The sequence below is a fragment of the Sminthopsis crassicaudata genome, chromosome 6, assembly GCF_048593235.1.
Source record: "Sminthopsis crassicaudata isolate SCR6 chromosome 6, ASM4859323v1, whole genome shotgun sequence".
Taxonomy (NCBI): Eukaryota; Metazoa; Chordata; class Mammalia; order Dasyuromorphia; family Dasyuridae; genus Sminthopsis; species Sminthopsis crassicaudata.
The window spans coordinates 133622596-133643898 of record NC_133622.1 but is presented as its reverse complement, the minus strand read 5'-3'; positions in this window follow the sequence as shown (position 1 = coordinate 133643898).

Here is a 21303-nt window from a genome sequence, read left to right as displayed (position 1 = left end):
TTTACATCAATCACAATGATCTGAAATGCAAGGGAAACAAAGGGAAACCTAGACGCAATACAATGGGAAATAGAGAAGAACAAATATCCAAAATAATGGTATTTTCAATAGGAAATAACTTGAAGATTTCTCTACCCAGTCACCCTTTCCACTGAATAGGACTGTTGTTAAGAACCCTTTCGTACAGTTTGAATATAAGGAAGATAATGAATTGTGTACAAAACTTCTTTTGAAGGAAATCCGAGAGAATTGATATCAACTATGATATCACAAACAGTAAAGGAAGCAAATGGAAAACTAGACTCAGAATGTGAATTAGTAAAGAACAAGTAAGAAAAGGAACTGTTTTTTCATACAGGAATAACAGGAACAGTGCTTTGGACAAAACATTTTCAGACTGAAAAGGATGGCTGTTACGAATCCTTTGATCAATCTTTAAATATAAAGAAGATTATGCAACTTGTACAGAAAATTCCATTGGAGCAAATGGGAGAGAATTTACATCAATTACAACGATCTGAAATGCAAGGGAAACAAAGGGAAACCTAGACTGAATACAATGGGAAATAGAGAAGAACAAATAACCAAAATAATGGAATTTTCAGTAGGAAATAACTTGAAGATTTCTCTGCCCAGTCACCCTTTCCACTGAATAGGACTGTTATTTAGAACCCTTTCGTACAGTTTGAATATAAGAAAGATCATGAATTGTGTACAAAACTTCTTTTGAAGGAAATCTGAGAGAATTGATATCAACTATAATATCACAAACAGTAAAAGAAGCAAATGGAAAACTAGACTCAGAATGTGAATTAGTAAAGAACAAGTAAGAAAAGGAATTGTTTTTTCATACAGGAATAACAGGAACAGTGCTTTGGACAAAACATTTTCAGACTGAAAAGGATTGCTGTTACGAATCCTTTGATCAATTTTTAAATATAAAGAAGATTATGCAACTTGTACAGAAAGTTCCATTGGAGCAAATGGGAGAGAATTTACATCAATCACAATGATCTGAAATGCAAGGGAAACAAAGGGAAACCTAGACGCAATACAATGGGAAATAGAGAAGAACAAATATCCAAAATAATGGTATTTTCAATAGGAAATAACTTGAAGATTTCTCTACCCAGTCACCCTTTCCACTGAATAGGACTGTTGTTAAGAACCCTTTCGTACAGTTTGAATATAAGGAAGATAATGAATTGTGTACAAAACTTCTTTTGAAGGAAATCCGAGAGAATTGATATCAACTATGATATCACAAACAGTAAAGGAAGCAAATGGAAAACTAGACTCAGAATGTGAATTAGTAAAGAACAAGTAAGAAAAGGAACTGTTTTTTCATACAGGAATAACAGGAACAGTGCTTTGGACAAAACATTTTCAGACTGAAAAGGATGGCTGTTACGAATCCTTTGATCAATCTTTAAATATAAAGAAGATTATGCAACTTGTACAGAAAATTCCATTGGAGCAAATGGGAGAGAATTTACATCAATTACAACGATCTGAAATGCAAGGGAAACAAAGGGAAACCTAGACTGAATACAATGGGAAATAGAGAAGAACAAATAACCAAAATAATGGAATTTTCAGTAGGAAATAACTTGAAGATTTCTCTGCCCAGTCACCCTTTCCACTGAATAGGACTGTTATTTAGAACCCTTTCGTACAGTTTGAATATAAGAAAGATCATGAATTGTGTACAAAACTTCTTTTGAAGGAAATCTGAGAGAATTGATATCAACTATAATATCACAAACAGTAAAAGAAGCAAATGGAAAACTAGACTCAGAATGTGAATTAGTAAAGAACAAGTAAGAAAAGGAATTGTTTTTTCATACAGGAATAACAGGAACAGGGCTTTGGACAAAACATTTTCAGACTGAAAAGGATAGCTGTTACGAATCCTTTGATCAATCTTTAAATATAAAGAAGATTATGCAACTTGTACAGAAAGTTCCATTGGAGCAAATGGGAGAGAATTTACATCAATCACAATGATCTGAAATGCAAGGGAAACAAAGGGAAACCTAGACGCAATACAATGGGAAATAGAGAAGAACAAATATCCAAAATAATGGAATTTTCAATAGGAAATAACTTGAAGATTTCTCTACCCAGTCACCCTTTCCACTGAATAGGACTGTTGTTAAGAACCCTTTCGTACAGTTTGAATATAAGGAAGATAATGAATTGTGTACAAAACTTCTTTTGAAGGAAATCCGAGAGAATTGATATCAACTATGATATCACAAACAGTAAAGGAAGCAAATGGAAAACTAGACTCAGAATGTGAATTAGTAAAGAACAAGTAAGAAAAGGAACTGTTTTTTCATACAGGAATAACAGGAACAGTGCTTTGGACAAAACATTTTCAGACTGAAAAGGATGGCTGTTACGAATCCTTTGATCAATCTTTAAATATAAAGAAGATTATGCAACTTGTACAGAAAATTCCATTGGAGCAAATGGGAGAGAATTTACATCAATTACAACGATCTGAAATGCAAGGGAAACAAAGGGAAACCTAGACTGAATACAATGGGAAATCAGAGAAGAACAAATAACCAAAATAATGGAATTTTCAGTAGGAAATAACTTGAAGATTTCTCTGCCCAGTCACCCTTTCCACTGAATAGGACTGTTATTTAGAACCCTTTCGTACAGTTTGAATATAAGAAAGATCATGAATTGTGTACAAAACTTCTTTTGAAGGAAATCTGAGAGAATTGATATCAACTATAATATCACAAACAGTAAAAGAAGCAAATGGAAAACTAGACTCAGAATGTGAATTAGTAAAGAACAAGTAAGAAAAGGAATTGTTTTTTCATACAGGAATAACAGGAACAGTGCTTTGGACAAAACATTTTCAGACTGAAAAGGATTGCTGTTACGAATCCTTTGATCAATTTTTAAATATAAAGAAGATTATGCAACTTGTACAGAAAGTTCCATTGGAGCAAATGGGAGAGAATTTACATCAATCACAATGATCTGAAATGCAAGGGAAACAAAGGGAAACCTAGACGCAATACAATGGGAAATAGAGAAGAACAAATATCCAAAATAATGGTATTTTCAATAGGAAATAACTTGAAGATTTCTCTACCCAGTCACCCTTTCCACTGAATAGGACTGTTGTTAAGAACCCTTTCGTACAGTTTGAATATAAGGAAGATAATGAATTGTGTACAAAACTTCTTTTGAAGGAAATCCGAGAGAATTGATATCAACTATGATATCACAAACAGTAAAGGAAGCAAATGGAAAACTAGACTCAGAATGTGAATTAGTAAAGAACAAGTAAGAAAAGGAACTGTTTTTTCATACAGGAATAACAGGAACAGTGCTTTGGACAAAACATTTTCAGACTGAAAAGGATGGCTGTTACGAATCCTTTGATCAATCTTTAAATATAAAGAAGATTATGCAACTTGTACAGAAAATTCCATTGGAGCAAATGGGAGAGAATTTACATCAATTACAACGATCTGAAATGCAAGGGAAACAAAGGGAAACCTAGACTGAATACAATGGGAAATAGAGAAGAACAAATAACCAAAATAATGGAATTTTCAGTAGGAAATAACTTGAAGATTTCTCTGCCCAGTCACCCTTTCCACTGAATAGGACTGTTATTTAGAACCCTTTCGTACAGTTTGAATATAAGAAAGATCATGAATTGTGTACAAAACTTCTTTTGAAGGAAATCTGAGAGAATTGATATCAACTATAATATCACAAACAGTAAAAGAAGCAAATGGAAAACTAGACTCAGAATGTGAATTAGTAAAGAACAAGTAAGAAAAGGAATTGTTTTTTCATACAGGAATAACAGGAACAGGGCTTTGGACAAAACATTTTCAGACTGAAAAGGATAGCTGTTACGAATCCTTTGATCAATCTTTAAATATAAAGAAGATTATGCAACTTGTACAGAAAGTTCCATTGGAGCAAATGGGAGAGAATTTACATCAATCACAATGATCTGAAATGCAAGGGAAACAAAGGGAAACCTAGACGCAATACAATGGGAAATAGAGAAGAACAAATATCCAAAATAATGGAATTTTCAATAGGAAATAACTTGAAGATTTCTCTACCCAGTCACCCTTTCCACTGAATAGGACTGTTGTTAAGAACCCTTTCGTACAGTTTGAATATAAGGAAGATAATGAATTGTGTACAAAACTTCTTTTGAAGGAAATCCGAGAGAATTGATATCAACTATGATATCACAAACAGTAAAGGAAGCAAATGGAAAACTAGACTCAGAATGTGAATTAGTAAAGAACAAGTAAGAAAAGGAACTGTTTTTTCATACAGGAATAACAGGAACAGTGCTTTGGACAAAACATTTTCAGACTGAAAAGGATGGCTGTTACGAATCCTTTGATCAATCTTTAAATATAAAGAAGATTATGCAACTTGTACAGAAAATTCCATTGGAGCAAATGGGAGAGAATTTACATCAATTACAACGATCTGAAATGCAAGGGAAACAAAGGGAAACCTAGACTGAATACAATGGGAAATCAGAGAAGAACAAATAACCAAAATAATGGAATTTTCAGTAGGAAATAACTTGAAGATTTCTCTGCCCAGTCACCCTTTCCACTGAATAGGACTGTTATTTAGAACCCTTTCGTACAGTTTGAATATAAGAAAGATCATGAATTGTGTACAAAACTTCTTTTGAAGGAAATCTGAGAGAATTGATATCAACTATAATATCACAAACAGTAAAAGAAGCAAATGGAAAACTAGACTCAGAATGTGAATTAGTAAAGAACAAGTAAGAAAAGGAATTGTTTTTTCATACAGGAATAACAGAAACAGTGCTTTGGACAAAACATTTTCAGACTGAAAAGGATTGCTGTTACGAATCCTTTGATCAATCTTTAAATATAAAGAAGATTATGCAACTTGTACAGAAAGTTCCATTGTAGCAAATGGGAGAGAATTTACATCAATCACAATGATCTGAAATGCAAGGGAAACAAAGTTAACCTAGACGCAATACAATGGGAAATAGAGAAGAACAAATATCCAAAATAATGGAATTTTCAATAGGAAATAACTTGAAGATTTCTCTACCCAGTCACCCTTTCCACTGAATAGGACTGTTGTTAAGAACCCTTTCGTACAGTTTGAATATAAGAAAGATCATGAATTGTGTACAAAACTTCTTTTGAAGGAAATCCGAGAGAATTGATATCAACTATAATATCACAAACAGTAAAAGAAGCAAATGAAAAACTAGACTCAGAATGTGAATTAGTAAAGAACAAGTAAGAAAAGGAACTTTTTTCATACGGGAAAAACAGGAACAGTGCTTTGGACAAAACATTTTCAGACTGAAAAGGATTGCTGTTACGAATCCTTTGATCAATCTTTAAATATAAAGAAGATTATGCAACTTGTACAGAAAGTTCCATTGGAGCAAATGGGAGAGAATTTACATCAATCACAATGATCTGAAATGCAAGGGAAACAAAGGGAAACCTAGACGCAATACAATGGGAAATAGAGAAGAACAAATATCCAAAATAAGGGAATTTTCAGTAGGAAATAACTTGAAGATTTCTCTGCCCAGTCACCCTTTCCACTGAATAGGACTGTTATTTAGAACCCTTTCGTACAGTTTGAATATAAGAAAGATCATGAATTGTGTACAAAACTTCTTTTGAAGGAAATCTGAGAGAATTGATATCAACTATAATATCACAAACAGTAAAAGAAGCAAATGGAAAACTAGACTCAGAATGTGAATTAGTAAAGAACAAGTAAGAAAAGGAATTGTTTTTTCATACAGGAATAACAGGAACAGTGCTTTGGACAAAACATTTTCAGACTGAAAATGATTGCTGTTACGAATCCTTTGATCAATCTTTAAATATAAAGAAGATTATGCAACTTGTACAGAAAGTTCCATTGGAGCAAATGGGAGAGAATTTACATCAATCACAATGATCTGAAATGCAAGGGAAACAAAGGGAAACCTAGACGCAATACAATGGGAAATAGAGAAGAACAAATATCCATAATAATGGAATTTTCAATAGGAAATAACTTGAAGATTTCTCTACCCAGTCACCCTTTCCACTGAATAGGACTGTTGTTAAGAACCCTTTCGTACAGTTTGAATATAAGGAAGATAATGAATTGTGTACAAAACTTCTTTTGAAGGAAATCCGAGAGAATTGATATCAACTATGATATCACAAACAGTAAAGGAAGCAAATGGAAAACTAGACTCAGAATGTGAATTAGTAAAGAACAAGTAAGAAAAGGAACTGTTTTTTCATACAGGAATAACAGGAACAGTGCTTTGGACAAAACATTTTCAGACTGAAAAGAATGGCTGTTACGAATACTTTGATCAATCTTTAAATATAAAGAAGATTATGCAACTTGTACAGAAAATTCCATTGGAGCAAATGGGAGAGAATTTACATCAATTACAACGATCTGAAATGCAAGGGAAACAAAGGGAAACCTAGACTGAATACAATGGGAAATCAGAGAAGAACAAATAACCAAAATAATGGAATTTTCAGGAGGAAATAACTTGAAGATTTCTCTGCCCAGTCACCCTTTCCACTGAATAGGACTGTTATTTAGAACCCTTTCGTACAGTTTGAATATAAGAAAGATCATGAATTGTGTACAAAACTTCTTTTGAAGGAAATCTGAGAGAATTGATATCAACTATAATATCACAAACAGTAAAAGAAGCAAATGGAAAACTAGACTCAGAATGTGAATTAGTAAAGAATAAGTAAGAAAAGGAATTGTTTTTTCATACAGGAATAACAGGAACAGTGCTTTGGACAAAACATTTTCAGACTGAAAAGGATTGCTGTTACGAATCCTTTGATCAATCTTTAAATATAAAGAAGATTATGCAACTTGTACAGAAAGTTCCATTGGAGCAAATGGGAGAGAATTTACATCAATCACAATGATCTGAAATGCAAGGGAAACAAAGGGAAACCTAGACTGAATACAATGGGAAATCAGAGAAGAACAAATAACCAAAATAATGGAATTTTCAGTAGGAAATAACTTGAAGATTTCTCTGCCCAGTCACCCTTTCCACTGAATAGGACTGTTATTTAGAACCCTTTCGTACAGTTTGAATATAAGAAAGATCATGAATTGTGTACAAAACTTCTTTTGAAGGAAATCTGAGAGAATTGATATCAACTATAATATCACAAACAGTAAAAGAAGCAAATGGAAAACTAGACTCAGAATGTGAATTAGTAAAGAACAAGTAAGAAAAGGAATTGTTTTTTCATACAGGAATAACAGGAACAGTGCTTTGGACAAAACATTTTCAGACTGAAAAGGATTGCTGTTACGAATCCTTTGATCAATTTTTAAATATAAAGAAGATTATGCAACTTGTACAGAAAGTTCCATTGGAGCAAATGGGAGAGAATTTACATCAATCACAATGATCTGAAATGCAAGGGAAACAAAGGGAAACCTAGACGCAATACAATGGGAAATAGAGAAGAACAAATATCCAAAATAATGGTATTTTCAATAGGAAATAACTTGAAGATTTCTCTACCCAGTCACCCTTTCCACTGAATAGGACTGTTGTTAAGAACCCTTTCGTACAGTTTGAATATAAGGAAGATAATGAATTGTGTACAAAACTTCTTTTGAAGGAAATCCGAGAGAATTGATATCAACTATGATATCACAAACAGTAAAGGAAGCAAATGGAAAACTAGACTCAGAATGTGAATTAGTAAAGAACAAGTAAGAAAAGGAACTGTTTTTTCATACAGGAATAACAGGAACAGTGCTTTGGACAAAACATTTTCAGACTGAAAAGGATGGCTGTTACGAATCCTTTGATCAATCTTTAAATATAAAGAAGATTATGCAACTTGTACAGAAAATTCCATTGGAGCAAATGGGAGAGAATTTACATCAATTACAACGATCTGAAATGCAAGGGAAACAAAGGGAAACCTAGACTGAATACAATGGGAAATAGAGAAGAACAAATAACCAAAATAATGGAATTTTCAGTAGGAAATAACTTGAAGATTTCTCTGCCCAGTCACCCTTTCCACTGAATAGGACTGTTATTTAGAACCCTTTCGTACAGTTTGAATATAAGAAAGATCATGAATTGTGTACAAAACTTCTTTTGAAGGAAATCTGAGAGAATTGATATCAACTATAATATCACAAACAGTAAAAGAAGCAAATGGAAAACTAGACTCAGAATGTGAATTAGTAAAGAACAAGTAAGAAAAGGAATTGTTTTTTCATACAGGAATAACAGGAACAGGGCTTTGGACAAAACATTTTCAGACTGAAAAGGATAGCTGTTACGAATCCTTTGATCAATCTTTAAATATAAAGAAGATTATGCAACTTGTACAGAAAGTTCCATTGGAGCAAATGGGAGAGAATTTACATCAATCACAATGATCTGAAATGCAAGGGAAACAAAGGGAAACCTAGACGCAATACAATGGGAAATAGAGAAGAACAAATATCCAAAATAATGGAATTTTCAATAGGAAATAACTTGAAGATTTCTCTACCCAGTCACCCTTTCCACTGAATAGGACTGTTGTTAAGAACCCTTTCGTACAGTTTGAATATAAGGAAGATAATGAATTGTGTACAAAACTTCTTTTGAAGGAAATCCGAGAGAATTGATATCAACTATGATATCACAAACAGTAAAGGAAGCAAATGGAAAACTAGACTCAGAATGTGAATTAGTAAAGAACAAGTAAGAAAAGGAACTGTTTTTTCATACAGGAATAACAGGAACAGTGCTTTGGACAAAACATTTTCAGACTGAAAAGGATGGCTGTTACGAATCCTTTGATCAATCTTTAAATATAAAGAAGATTATGCAACTTGTACAGAAAATTCCATTGGAGCAAATGGGAGAGAATTTACATCAATTACAACGATCTGAAATGCAAGGGAAACAAAGGGAAACCTAGACTGAATACAATGGGAAATAGAGAAGAACAAATAACCAAAATAATGGAATTTTCAGTAGGAAATAACTTGAAGATTTCTCTGCCCAGTCACCCTTTCCACTGAATAGGACTGTTATTTAGAACCCTTTCGTACAGTTTGAATATAAGAAAGATCATGAATTGTGTACAAAACTTCTTTTGAAGGAAATCTGAGAGAATTGATATCAACTATAATATCACAAACAGTAAAAGAAGCAAATGGAAAACTAGACTCAGAATGTGAATTAGTAAAGAACAAGTAAGAAAAGGAATTGTTTTTTCATACAGGAATAACAGGAACAGTGCTTTGGACAAAACATTTTCAGACTGAAAAGGATTGCTGTTACGAATCCTTTGATCAATCTTTAAATATAAAGAAGATTATGCAACTTGTACAGAAAGTTCCATTGGAGCAAATGGGAGAGAATTTACATCAATCACAATGATCTGAAATGCAAGGGAAACAAAGGGAAACCTAGACGCAATACAATGGGAAATAGAGAAGAACAAATATCCAAAATAATGGAATTTTCAATAGGAAATAACTTGAAGATTTCTCTACCCAGTCACCCTTTCCACTGAATAGGACTGTTGTTAAGAACCCTTTCGTACACTTTGAATATAAGGAAGATAATGAATTGTGTACAAAACTTCTTTTGAAGGAAATCCGAGAGAATTGATATCAACTATGATATCACAAACAGTAAAGGAAGCAAATGGAAAACTAGACTCAGAATGTGAATTAGTAAAGAACAAGTAAGAAAAGGAACTGTTTTTTCATACAGGAATAACAGGAACAGTGCTTTGGACAAAACATTTTCAGACTGAAAAGGATGGCTGTTACGAATCCTTTGATCAATCTTTAAATATAAAGATGATTATGCAACTTGTACAGAAAATTCCATTGGAGCAAATGGGAGAGAATTTACATCAATTACAACGATCTGAAATGCAAGGGAAACAAAGGGAAACCTAGACTGAATACAATGGGAAATCAGAGAAGAACAAATAACCAAAATAATGGAATTTTCAGTAGGAAATAACTTGAAGATTTCTCTGCCCAGTCACCCTTTCCACTGAATAGGACTGTTATTTAGAACCCTTTCGTACAGTTTGAATATAAGAAAGATCATGAATTGTGTACAAAACTTCTTTTGAAGGAAATCTGAGAGAATTGATATCAACTATAATATCACAAACAGTAAAAGAAGCAAATGGAAAACTAGACTCAGAATGTGAATTAGTAAAGAACAAGTAAGAAAAGGAATTGTTTTTTCATACAGGAATAACAGGAACAGTGCTTTGGACAAAACATTTTCAGACTGAAAAGGATTGCTGTTACGAATCCTTTGATCAATTTTTAAATATAAAGAAGATTATGCAACTTGTACAGAAAGTTCCATTGGAGCAAATGGGAGAGAATTTACATCAATCACAATGATCTGAAATGCAAGGGAAAGAAAGGGAAACCTAGACACAATACAATGGGAAATAGAGAAGAACAAATATCCAAAATAATGGAATTTTCAATAGGAAATAACTTGAAGATTTCTCTACCCAGTCACCCTTTCCACTGAATAGGACTGTTGTTAAGAACCCTTTCGTACACTTTGAATATAAGGAAGATAATGAATTGTGTACAAAACTTCTTTTGAAGGAAATCCGAGAGAATTGATATCAACTATGATATCACAAACAGTAAAGGAAGCAAATGGAAAACTAGACTCAGAATGTGAATTAGTAAAGAACAAGTAAGAAAAGGAACTGTTTTTTCATACAGGAATAACAGGAACAGTGCTTTGGACAAAACATTTTCAGACTGAAAAGGATGGCTGTTACGAATCCTTTGATCAATCTTTAAATAGAAAGAAGATTATGCAACTTGTACAGAAAATTCCATTGGAGCAAATGGGAGAGAATTTACATCAATTACAACGATCTGAAATGCAAGGGAAACAAAGGGAAACCTAGACTGAATACAATGGGAAATAGAGAAGAACAAATAACCAAAATAATGGAATTTTCAGTAGGAAATAACTTGAAGATTTCTCTGCCCAGTCACCCTTTCCACTGAATAGGACTGTTATTTAGAACCCTTTCGTACAGTTTGAATATAAGAAAGATCATGAATTGTGTACAAAACTTCTTTTGAAGGAAATCTGAGAGAATTGATATCAACTATAATATCACAAACAGTAAAAGAAGCAAATGGAAAACTAGACTCAGAATGTGAATTAGTAAAGAACAAGTAAGAAAAGGAATTGTTTTTTCATACAGGAATAACAGGAACAGTGCTTTGGACAAAACATTTTCAGACTGAAAAGGATTGCTGTTACGAATCCTTTGATCAATTTTTAAATATAAAGAAGATTATGCAACTTGTACAGAAAGTTCCATTGGAGCAAATGGGAGAGAATTTACATCAATCACAATGATCTGAAATGCAAGGGAAAGAAAGGGAAACCTAGACACAATACAATGGGAAATAGAGAAGAACAAATATCCAAAATAATGGAATTTTCAATAGGAAATAACTTGAAGATTTCTCTACCCAGTCACCCTTTCCACTGAATAGGACTGTTGTTAAGAACCCTTTCGTACACTTTGAATATAAGGAAGATAATGAATTGTGTACAAAACTTCTTTTGAAGGAAATCCGAGAGAATTGATATCAACTATGATATCACAAACAGTAAAGGAAGCAAATGGAAAACTAGACTCAGAATGTGAATTAGTAAAGAACAAGTAAGAAAAGGAACTGTTTTTTCATACAGGAATAACAGGAACAGTGCTTTGGACAAAACATTTTCAGACTGAAAAGGATGGCTGTTACGAATCCTTTGATCAATCTTTAAATATAAAGAAGATTATGCAACTTGTACAGAAAATTCCATTGGAGCAAATGGGAGAGAATTTACATCAATTACAACGATCTGAAATGCAAGGGAAACAAAGGGAAACCTAGACTGAATACAATGGGAAATAGAGAAGAACAAATAACCAAAATAATGGAATTTTCAGTAGGAAATAACTTGAAGATTTCTCTGCCCAGTCACCCTTTCCACTGAATAGGACTGTTATTTAGAACCCTTTCGTACAGTTTGAATATAAGAAAGATCATGAATTGTGTACAAAACTTCTTTTGAAGGAAATCTGAGAGAATTGATATCAACTATAATATCACAAACAGTAAAAGAAGCAAATGGAAAACTAGACTCAGAATGTGAATTAGTAAAGAACAAGTAAGAAAAGGAATTGTTTTTTCATACAGGAATAACAGGAACAGTGCTTTGGACAAAACATTTTCAGACTGAAAAGGATTGCTGTTACGAATCCTTTGATCAATCTTTAAATATAAAGAAGATTATGCAACTTGTACAGAAAGTTCCATTGGAGCAAATGGGAGAGAATTTACATCAATCACAATGATCTGAAATGCAAGGGAAACAAAGGGAAACCTAGACGCAATACAATGGGAAATAGAGAAGAACAAATATCCAAAATAATGGAATTTTCAATAGGAAATAACTTGAAGATTTCTCTACCCAGTCACCCTTTCCACTGAATAGGACTGTTGTTAAGAACCCTTTCGTACACTTTGAATATAAGGAAGATAATGAATTGTGTACAAAACTTCTTTTGAAGGAAATCCGAGAGAATTGATATCAACTATGATATCACAAACAGTAAAGGAAGCAAATGGAAAACTAGACTCAGAATGTGAATTAGTAAAGAACAAGTAAGAAAAGGAACTGTTTTTTCATACAGGAATAACAGGAACAGTGCTTTGGACAAAACATTTTCAGACTGAAAAGGATGGCTGTTACGAATCCTTTGATCAATCTTTAAATATAAAGAAGATTATGCAACTTGTACAGAAAATTCCATTGGAGCAAATGGGAGAGAATTTACATCAATTACAACGATCTGAAATGCAAGGGAAACAAAGGGAAACCTAGACTGAATACAATGGGAAATAGAGAAGAACAAATAACCAAAATAATGGAATTTTCAGTAGGAAATAACTTGAAGATTTCTCTGCCCAGTCACCCTTTCCACTGAATAGGACTGTTATTTAGAACCCTTTCGTACAGTTTGAATATAAGAAAGTTCATGAATTGTGTACAAAATTTCTTTTGAAGGAAATCTGAGAGAATTGATATCAACTATAATATCACAAACAGTAAAGGAAGAAAATGGAAAACTAGACTCAGAATGTGAATTAGTAAAGAACAAGAAAGAAAAGGAACTGTTTTTTCATACAGGAATAACAGGAACAGTGCTTTGGACAAAACATTTTCAGACTGAAAAGGATGGCTGTTACGAATCCTTTGATCAATCTTTAAATATAAAGAAGATTATGCAACTTGTACAGAAAATTCCATTGGAGCAAATGGGAGAGAATTTACATCAATCACAATGATCTGAAATGCAAGGGAAACAAAGGGAAACCTAGACGCAATACAATGGGAAATAGAGAAGAACAAATATCCAAAATAATGGAATTTTCAATAGGAAATAACTTGAAGATTTCTCTACCCAGTCACCCTTTCCACTGAATAGGACTGTTGTTAAGAACCCTTTCGTACAGTTTGAATATAAGGAAGATAATGAATTGTGTACAAAACTTCTTTTGAAGGAAATCCGAGAGAATTGATATCAACTATGATATCACAAACAGTAAAGGAAGCAAATGGAAAACTAGACTCAGAATGTGAATTAGTAAAGAACAAGTAAGAAAAGGAACTGTTTTTTCATACAGGAATAACAGGAACAGTGCTTTGGACAAAACATTTTCAGACTGAAAAGGATGGCTGTTACGAATCCTTTGATCAATCTTTAAATATAAAGAAGATTATGCAACTTGTACAGAAAATTCCATTGGAGCAAATGGGAGAGAATTTACATCAATTACAACGATCTGAAATGCAAGGGAAACAAAGGGAAACCTAGACTGAATACAATGGGAAATCAGAGAAGAACAAATAACCAAAATAATGGAATTTTCAGTAGGAAATAACTTGAAGATTTCTCTGCCCAGTCACCCTTTCCACTGAATAGGACTGTTATTTAGAACCCTTTCGTACAGTTTGAATATAAGAAAGATCATGAATTGTGTACAAAACTTCTTTTGAAGGAAATCTGAGAGAATTGATATCAACTATAATATCACAAACAGTAAAAGAAGCAAATGGAAAACTAGACTCAGAATGTGAATTAGTAAAGAACAAGTAAGAAAAGGAATTGTTTTTTCATACAGGAATAACAGGAACAGTGCTTTGGACAAAACATTTTCAGACTGAAAAGGATTGCTGTTACGAATCCTTTGATCAATCTTTAAATATAAAGAAGATTATGCAACTTGTACAGAAAGTTCCATTGGAGCAAATGGGAGAGAATTTACATCAATCACAATGATCTGAAATGCAAGGGAAACAAAGGGAAACCTAGACGCAATACAATGGGAAATAGAGAAGAACAAATATCCAAAATAATGGAATTTTCAATAGGAAATAACTTGAAGATTTCTCTACCCAGTCACCCTTTCCACTGAATAGGACTGTTGTTAAGAACCCTTTCGTACAGTTTGAATATAAGGACTATAATGAATTGTGTACAAAACTTCTTTTGAAGGAAATCCGAGAGAATTGATATCAACTATGATATCACAAACAGTAAAGGAAGCAAATGGAAAACTAGACTCAGAATGTGAATTAGTAAAGAACAAGTAAGAAAAGGAACTGTTTTTTCATACGGGAATAACAGAAACAGTGCTTTGGACAAAACATTTTCAGACTGAAAAGGATGGCTGTTACGAATCCTTTGATCAATCTTTAAATATAAAGAAGATTATGCAACTTGTACAGAAAATTCCATTGGAGCAAATGGGAGAGAATTTACATCAATTACAACGATCTGAAATGCAAGGGAAACAAAGGGAAACCTAGACGCAATACAATGGGAAATAGAGAAGAACAAATATCCAAAATAATGGAATTTTCAATAGGAAATAACTTGAAGATTTCTCTACCCAGTCACCCTTTCCACTGAATAGGACTGTTGTTAAGAACCCTTTCGTACAGTTTGAATATAAGGAAGATAATGTATTGTGTACAAAACTTCTTTTGAAGGAAATCCGAAAGAATTGATATCAACTATAATATCACAAACAGTAAAAGAAGCAAATGGAAAACTAGACTCAGAATGTGAATTAGTAAAGAACAAGTAAGAAAAGGAATTGTTTTTTCATACAGGAATAACAGAAACAGTGCTTTGGACAAAACATTTTCAGACTGAAAAGGATTGCTGTTACGAATCCTTTGATCAATCTTTAAATATAAAGAAGATTATGCAACTTGTACAGAAAGTTCCATTGGAGCAAATGGGAGAGAATTTACATCAATCACAATGATCTGAAATGCAAGGGAAACAAAGGGAAACCTAGACGCAATACAATGGGAAATAGAGAAGAACAAATATCCAAAATAAGGGAATTTTCAGTAGGAAATAACTTGAAGATTTCTCTGCCCAGTCACCCTTTCCACTGAATAGGACTGTTATTTAGAACCCTTTCGTACAGTTTGAATATAAGAAAGATCATGAATTGTGTACAAAACTTCTTTTGAAGGAAATCTGAGAGAATTGATATCAACTATAATATCACAAACAGTAAAAGAAGCAAATGGAAAACTAGACTCAGAATGTGAATTAGTAAAGAACAAGTAAGAAAAGGAATTGTTTTTTCATACAGGAATAACAGGAACAGTGCTTTGGACAAAACATTTTCAGACTGAAAAGGATTGCTGTTACGAATCCTTTGATCAATCTTTAAATATAAAGAAGATTATGCAACTTGTACAGAAAGTTCCATTGGAGCAAATGGGAGAGAATTTACATCAATCACAATGATCTGAAATGCAAGGGAAACAAAGGGAAACCTAGACGCAATACAATGGGAAATAGAGAAGAACAAATATCCATAATAATGGAATTTTCAATAGGAAATAACTTGAAGATTTCTCTACCCAGTCACCCTTTCCACTGAATAGGACTGTTGTTAAGAACCCTTTCGTACAGTTTGAATATAAGGAAGATAATGAATTGTGTACAAAACTTCTTTTGAAGGAAATCCGAGAGAATTGATATCAACTATGATATCACAAACAGTAAAGGAAGCAAATGGAAAACTAATCTCAGAATGTGAATTAGTAAAGAACAAGTAAGAAAAGGAACTTTTTTCATACGGGAAAAACAGGAACAGTGCTTTGGACAAAACATTTTCAGACTGAAAAGGATGGCTGTTACGAATCCTTTGATCAATCTTTAAATATAAAGAAGATTATGCAACTTGTACAGAAAATTCCATTGGAGCAAATGGGAGAGAATTTACATCAATTACAACGATCTGAAATGCAAGGGAAACAAAGGGAAACCTAGACTGAATACAATGGGAAATCAGAGAAGAACAAATAACCAAAATAATGGAATTTTCAGTAGGAAATAACTTGAAGATTTCTCTGCCCAGTCACCCTTTCCACTGAATAGGACTGTTGTTAAGAACCCTTTCGTACAGTTTGAATATAAGAAAGATCATGAATTGTGTACAAAACTTCTTTTGAAGGAAATCTGAGAGAATTGATAATAACTATAATATCACAAACAGTAAAAGAAGCAAATGGAAAACTAGACTCAGAATGTGAATTAGTAAAGAACAAGTAAGAAAAGGAATTGTTTTTTCATACAGGAATAACAAGAACGGTGCTTTGGACAAAACATTTTCAGACTGAAAAGGATTGCTGTTACGAATCCTTTGATCAATCTTTAAATATAAAGAAGATTATGCAACTTGTACAGAAAGTTCCATTGGAGCAAATGGGAGAGAATTTACATCAATCACAATGATCTGAAATGCAAGGGAAACAAAGGGAAACCTAGACGCAATACAATGGGAAATAGAGAAGAACAAATATCCAAAATAATGGAATTTTCAATAGGAAATAACTTGAAGATTTCTCTACCCAGTCACCCTTTCCACTGAATAGGACTGTTGGTAAGAACCCTTTCGTACAGTTTGAATATAAGGAAGATAATGAATTGTGTACAAAACTTCTTTTGAAGGAAATCCGAGAGAATTGATATCAACTATGATATCACAAACAGTAAAAGAAGCAAATGGAAAACTAGACTCAGAATGTGAATTAGTAAAGAACAAGTAAGAAAAGGAACTGTTTTTTCATACAGGAATAACAGGAACAGTGCTTTGGACAAAACATTTTCAGACTCAAAAGGATGGCTGTTACGAATCCTTTGAGCAATCTTTAAATATAAAGAAGATTATTCAACTTGTACAGAAAATTCCATTGGAGCAAATGGGAGAGAATTTACATCAATTACAAGTATCTGAAATGCAAGGGAAACAAAGGGAAACCTAGACTGAATACAATGGGAAATAGAGAAGAACAAATAACCAAAATAATGGAATTTTCAGTAGGAAATAACTTGAAGATTTCTCTGCCCAGTCACCCTTTCAACTGAATAGGATTGTTATTTAGAACCCTTTCGTACAGTTTGAATATAAGGAACATCATGAATTGTGTACAAAACTTCTTTTGAAGAAAATCTGAGAGAATTGATATCAACTATAATATCACAAACAGTAAAAGAAGCAAATGGAAAACTAGACTCAGAATGTGAATTAGTAAAGAACAAGTAAGAAAAGGAATTGTTTTTTCATACAGGAATAACAGGAACAGTGCTTTGGACAAAACATTTTCAGACTGAAAAGGATGGCTGTTACGAATCCTTTGATCAATCTTTAAATATAAAGAAGATTATGCAACTTGTACAGAAAGTTCCATTGGAGCAAATGGGAGAGTATTTACATCAATCACTATGATCTGAAATGCAAAAGAAACAAAGGGAAACCTAGACGCAATACAATGGGAAATAGAGAAGAACAAATATCCAAAATAATGGAATTTTCAATAGGAAATAACTTGAAGATTTCTCTACCCAGTCACCCTTTCCACTGAATAGGACTGTTGTTAAGAACCCTTTCGTACAGTTTGAATATAAGGAAGATAATGAATTGTGTACAAAACTTCTTTTGAAGGAAATCCGAGAGAATTGATATCAACTATGATATCACAAACAGTAAAAGAAGCAAATGGAAAACTAGACTCAGAATGTGAATTAGTAAAGAACAAGTAAGAAAAGGAACTGTTTTTTCATACAGGAATAACAGGAACAGTGCTTTGGACAAAACATTTTCAGACTGAAAAGGATGGCTGTTACGAATCCTTTGATCAATCTTTAAATATAAAGAAGATTATGCAACTTGTACAGAAAATTCCATTGGAGCAAATTGGAGAGAATTTACATCAATCACAATGATCTAAAATGCAAGGGAAACAAAAGGAAACCTAGACGCAATACAATGGCAAATAGAGAAGAACAAATATCCAAAATAATGGAATTTTCAGTAGGAAATAACTTGAAGATTTCTCTGCCCAGTCACCCTTTCCACTGAATAGGACTGTTATTTAGAACCCTTTCGTACAGTTTGAACATAAGAAAGATCATGAATTGTGTACAAAACATCTTTTGAAGGAAATCCGAGAGAATTGATATCAACTATGATATCACAAACAGTAAAAAAAGCAAATGGAAAACTAGACTCAGAATGTGAATTAGTAAAGAACAAGTAAGAAAAGGAACTGTTTTTTCATACAGGAATAACAGGAACAGTGCTTTGGACAAAACATTTTCAGACTGAAAAGGATGGCTGTTACGAATCCTTTGATCAATCTTTAAATATAAAGAAGATTATGCAACTTGTACAGAAAATTCCATTGGAGCAAATGGGAGAGAATTTACATCAATTACAACGATCTGAAATGCAAGGGAAACAAAGGGAAACCTAGACTGAATACAATGGGAAATAGAGAAGAACAAATAACCAAAATAATGGAATTTTCAGTAGGAAATAACTTGAAGATTTCTCTGCCCAGTCACCCTTTCCACTGAATAGGACTGTTATTTAGAACCCTTTCGTACAGTTTGAATATAAGAAAGATCATGAATTGTGTACAAAACTTCTTTTGAAGGAAATCTGAGAGAATTGATATCAACTATAATATCACAAACAGTAAAAGAACAAATGGAAAACTAGACTCAGAATGTGAATTAGTAAAGAACAAGTAAGAAAAGGAATTGTTTTTTCATACAGGAATAACAGGAACAGTGCTTTGGACAAAACATTTTCAGACTGAAAAGGATGGCTGTTACGAATCCTTTGATCAATCTTTAAATATAAAGAAGATTATGCAACTTGTACAGAAAGTTCCATTGGAGCAAATGGGAGAGTATTTACATCAATCACTATGATCTGAAATGCAAGGGAAACAAAGGGAAACCTAGACGCAATACAATGGGAAATAGAGAAGAACAAATATCCAAAATAATGGAATTTTCAATAGGAAATAACTTGAAGATTTCTCTACCCAGTCACCCTTTCCACTGAATGGGACTGTTGTTAAGAACCCTTTCGTACAGTTTGAATATAAGGAAGATAATGAATTGTGTACAAAACTTCTTTTGAAGGAAATCCGAGAGAATTGATATCAACTATGATATCACAAACAATAAAAGAAGCAAATGGAAAACTAGACTCAGAATGTGAATTAGTAAAGAACAAGTAAGAAAAGGAACTGTTTTTTCATACAGGAATAACAGGAACAGTGCTTTGGACAAAACATTTTCAGACTCAAAAGGATGGCTGTTACGAATCCTTTGATCAATCTTTAAATATAAAGAAGATTATGCAACTTGTACAGAAAATTCCATTGGAGCAAATGGGAGAGAATTTACATCAATTACAAGTATCTGAAATGCAAGGGAAACAAAGGGAAACCTAGACTGAATACAATGGGAAATAGAGAAGAACAAATATCCAAAATAATGGAATTTTCAGTAGGAAATAACTTGAAGATTTCTCTACCCAGTCACCCTTTCCACTGAATAGGACTGTTATTTAGAACCCTTTCGTACTGTTTGAATATAAGGAAGATCATGAATTGTGTACAAAACTTCTTTTGAAGGAAATCTGACAGAATTGATATCAACTATAATATCACAAACAGTAAAAGAAGCAAATGGAAAACTAGACTCAGAATGTGAATTAGTAAAGAACAAGTAAGAAAAGGAATTGTTTTTTCATACAGGAATAACAGGAACAGTGCTTTGGACAAAACATTTTCAGACTGAAAAGGATAGCTGTTACGAATCCTTTGATCAATCTTTAAATATAAAGAAGATTATGCAACTTGTACAGAAAGTTCCATTGGAGCAAATGGGAGAGAATTTACATCAATCACAATGATCTGAAATGCAAGGGAAACAAAGGGAAACCTAGACGCAATACAATGGGAAATAGAGAAGAACAAATATCCAAAATAATGGAATTTTCAATAGGAAATAACTTGAAGATTTCTCTACCCAGTCACCCTTTCCACTGAATAGGACTGTTGTTAAGAACCCTTTCGTACACTTTGAATATAAGGAAGATAATGAATTGTGTACAAAACTTCTTTTGAAGGAAATCCGAGAGAATTGATATCAACTATGATATCACAAACAGTAAAGGAAGCAAATGGAAAACTAGACTCAGAATGTGAATTAGTAAAGAACAAGTAAGAAAAGGAACTGTTTTTTCATACAGGAATAACAGGAACAGTGCTTTGGACAAAACATTTTCAGACTGAAAAGGATGGCTGTTACGAATCCTTTGATCAATCTTTAAATATAAAGATGATTATGCAACTTGTACAGAAAATTCCATTGGAGCAAATGGGAGAGAATTTACATCAATTACAACGATCTGAAATGCAAGGGAAACAAAGGGAAACCTAGACTGAATACAATGGGAAATCAGAGAAGAACAAATAACCAAAATAATGGAATTTTCAGTAGGAAATAACTTGAAGATTTCTCTGCCCAGTCACCCTTTCCACTGAATAGGACTGTTATTTAGAACCCTTTCGTACAATTTGAATATAAGAAAGATCATGAATTGTGTACAAAACTTCTTTTGAAGGAAATCTGAGAGAATTGATATCAACTATAATATCACAAACAGTAAAAGAAGCAAATGGAAAACTAGACTCAGAATGTGAATTAGTAAAGAACAAGTAAGAAAAGGAATTGTTTTTTCATACAGGAATAACAGGAACAGTGCTTTGGACAAAACATTTTCAGACTGAAAAGGATTGCTGTTACGAATCCTTTG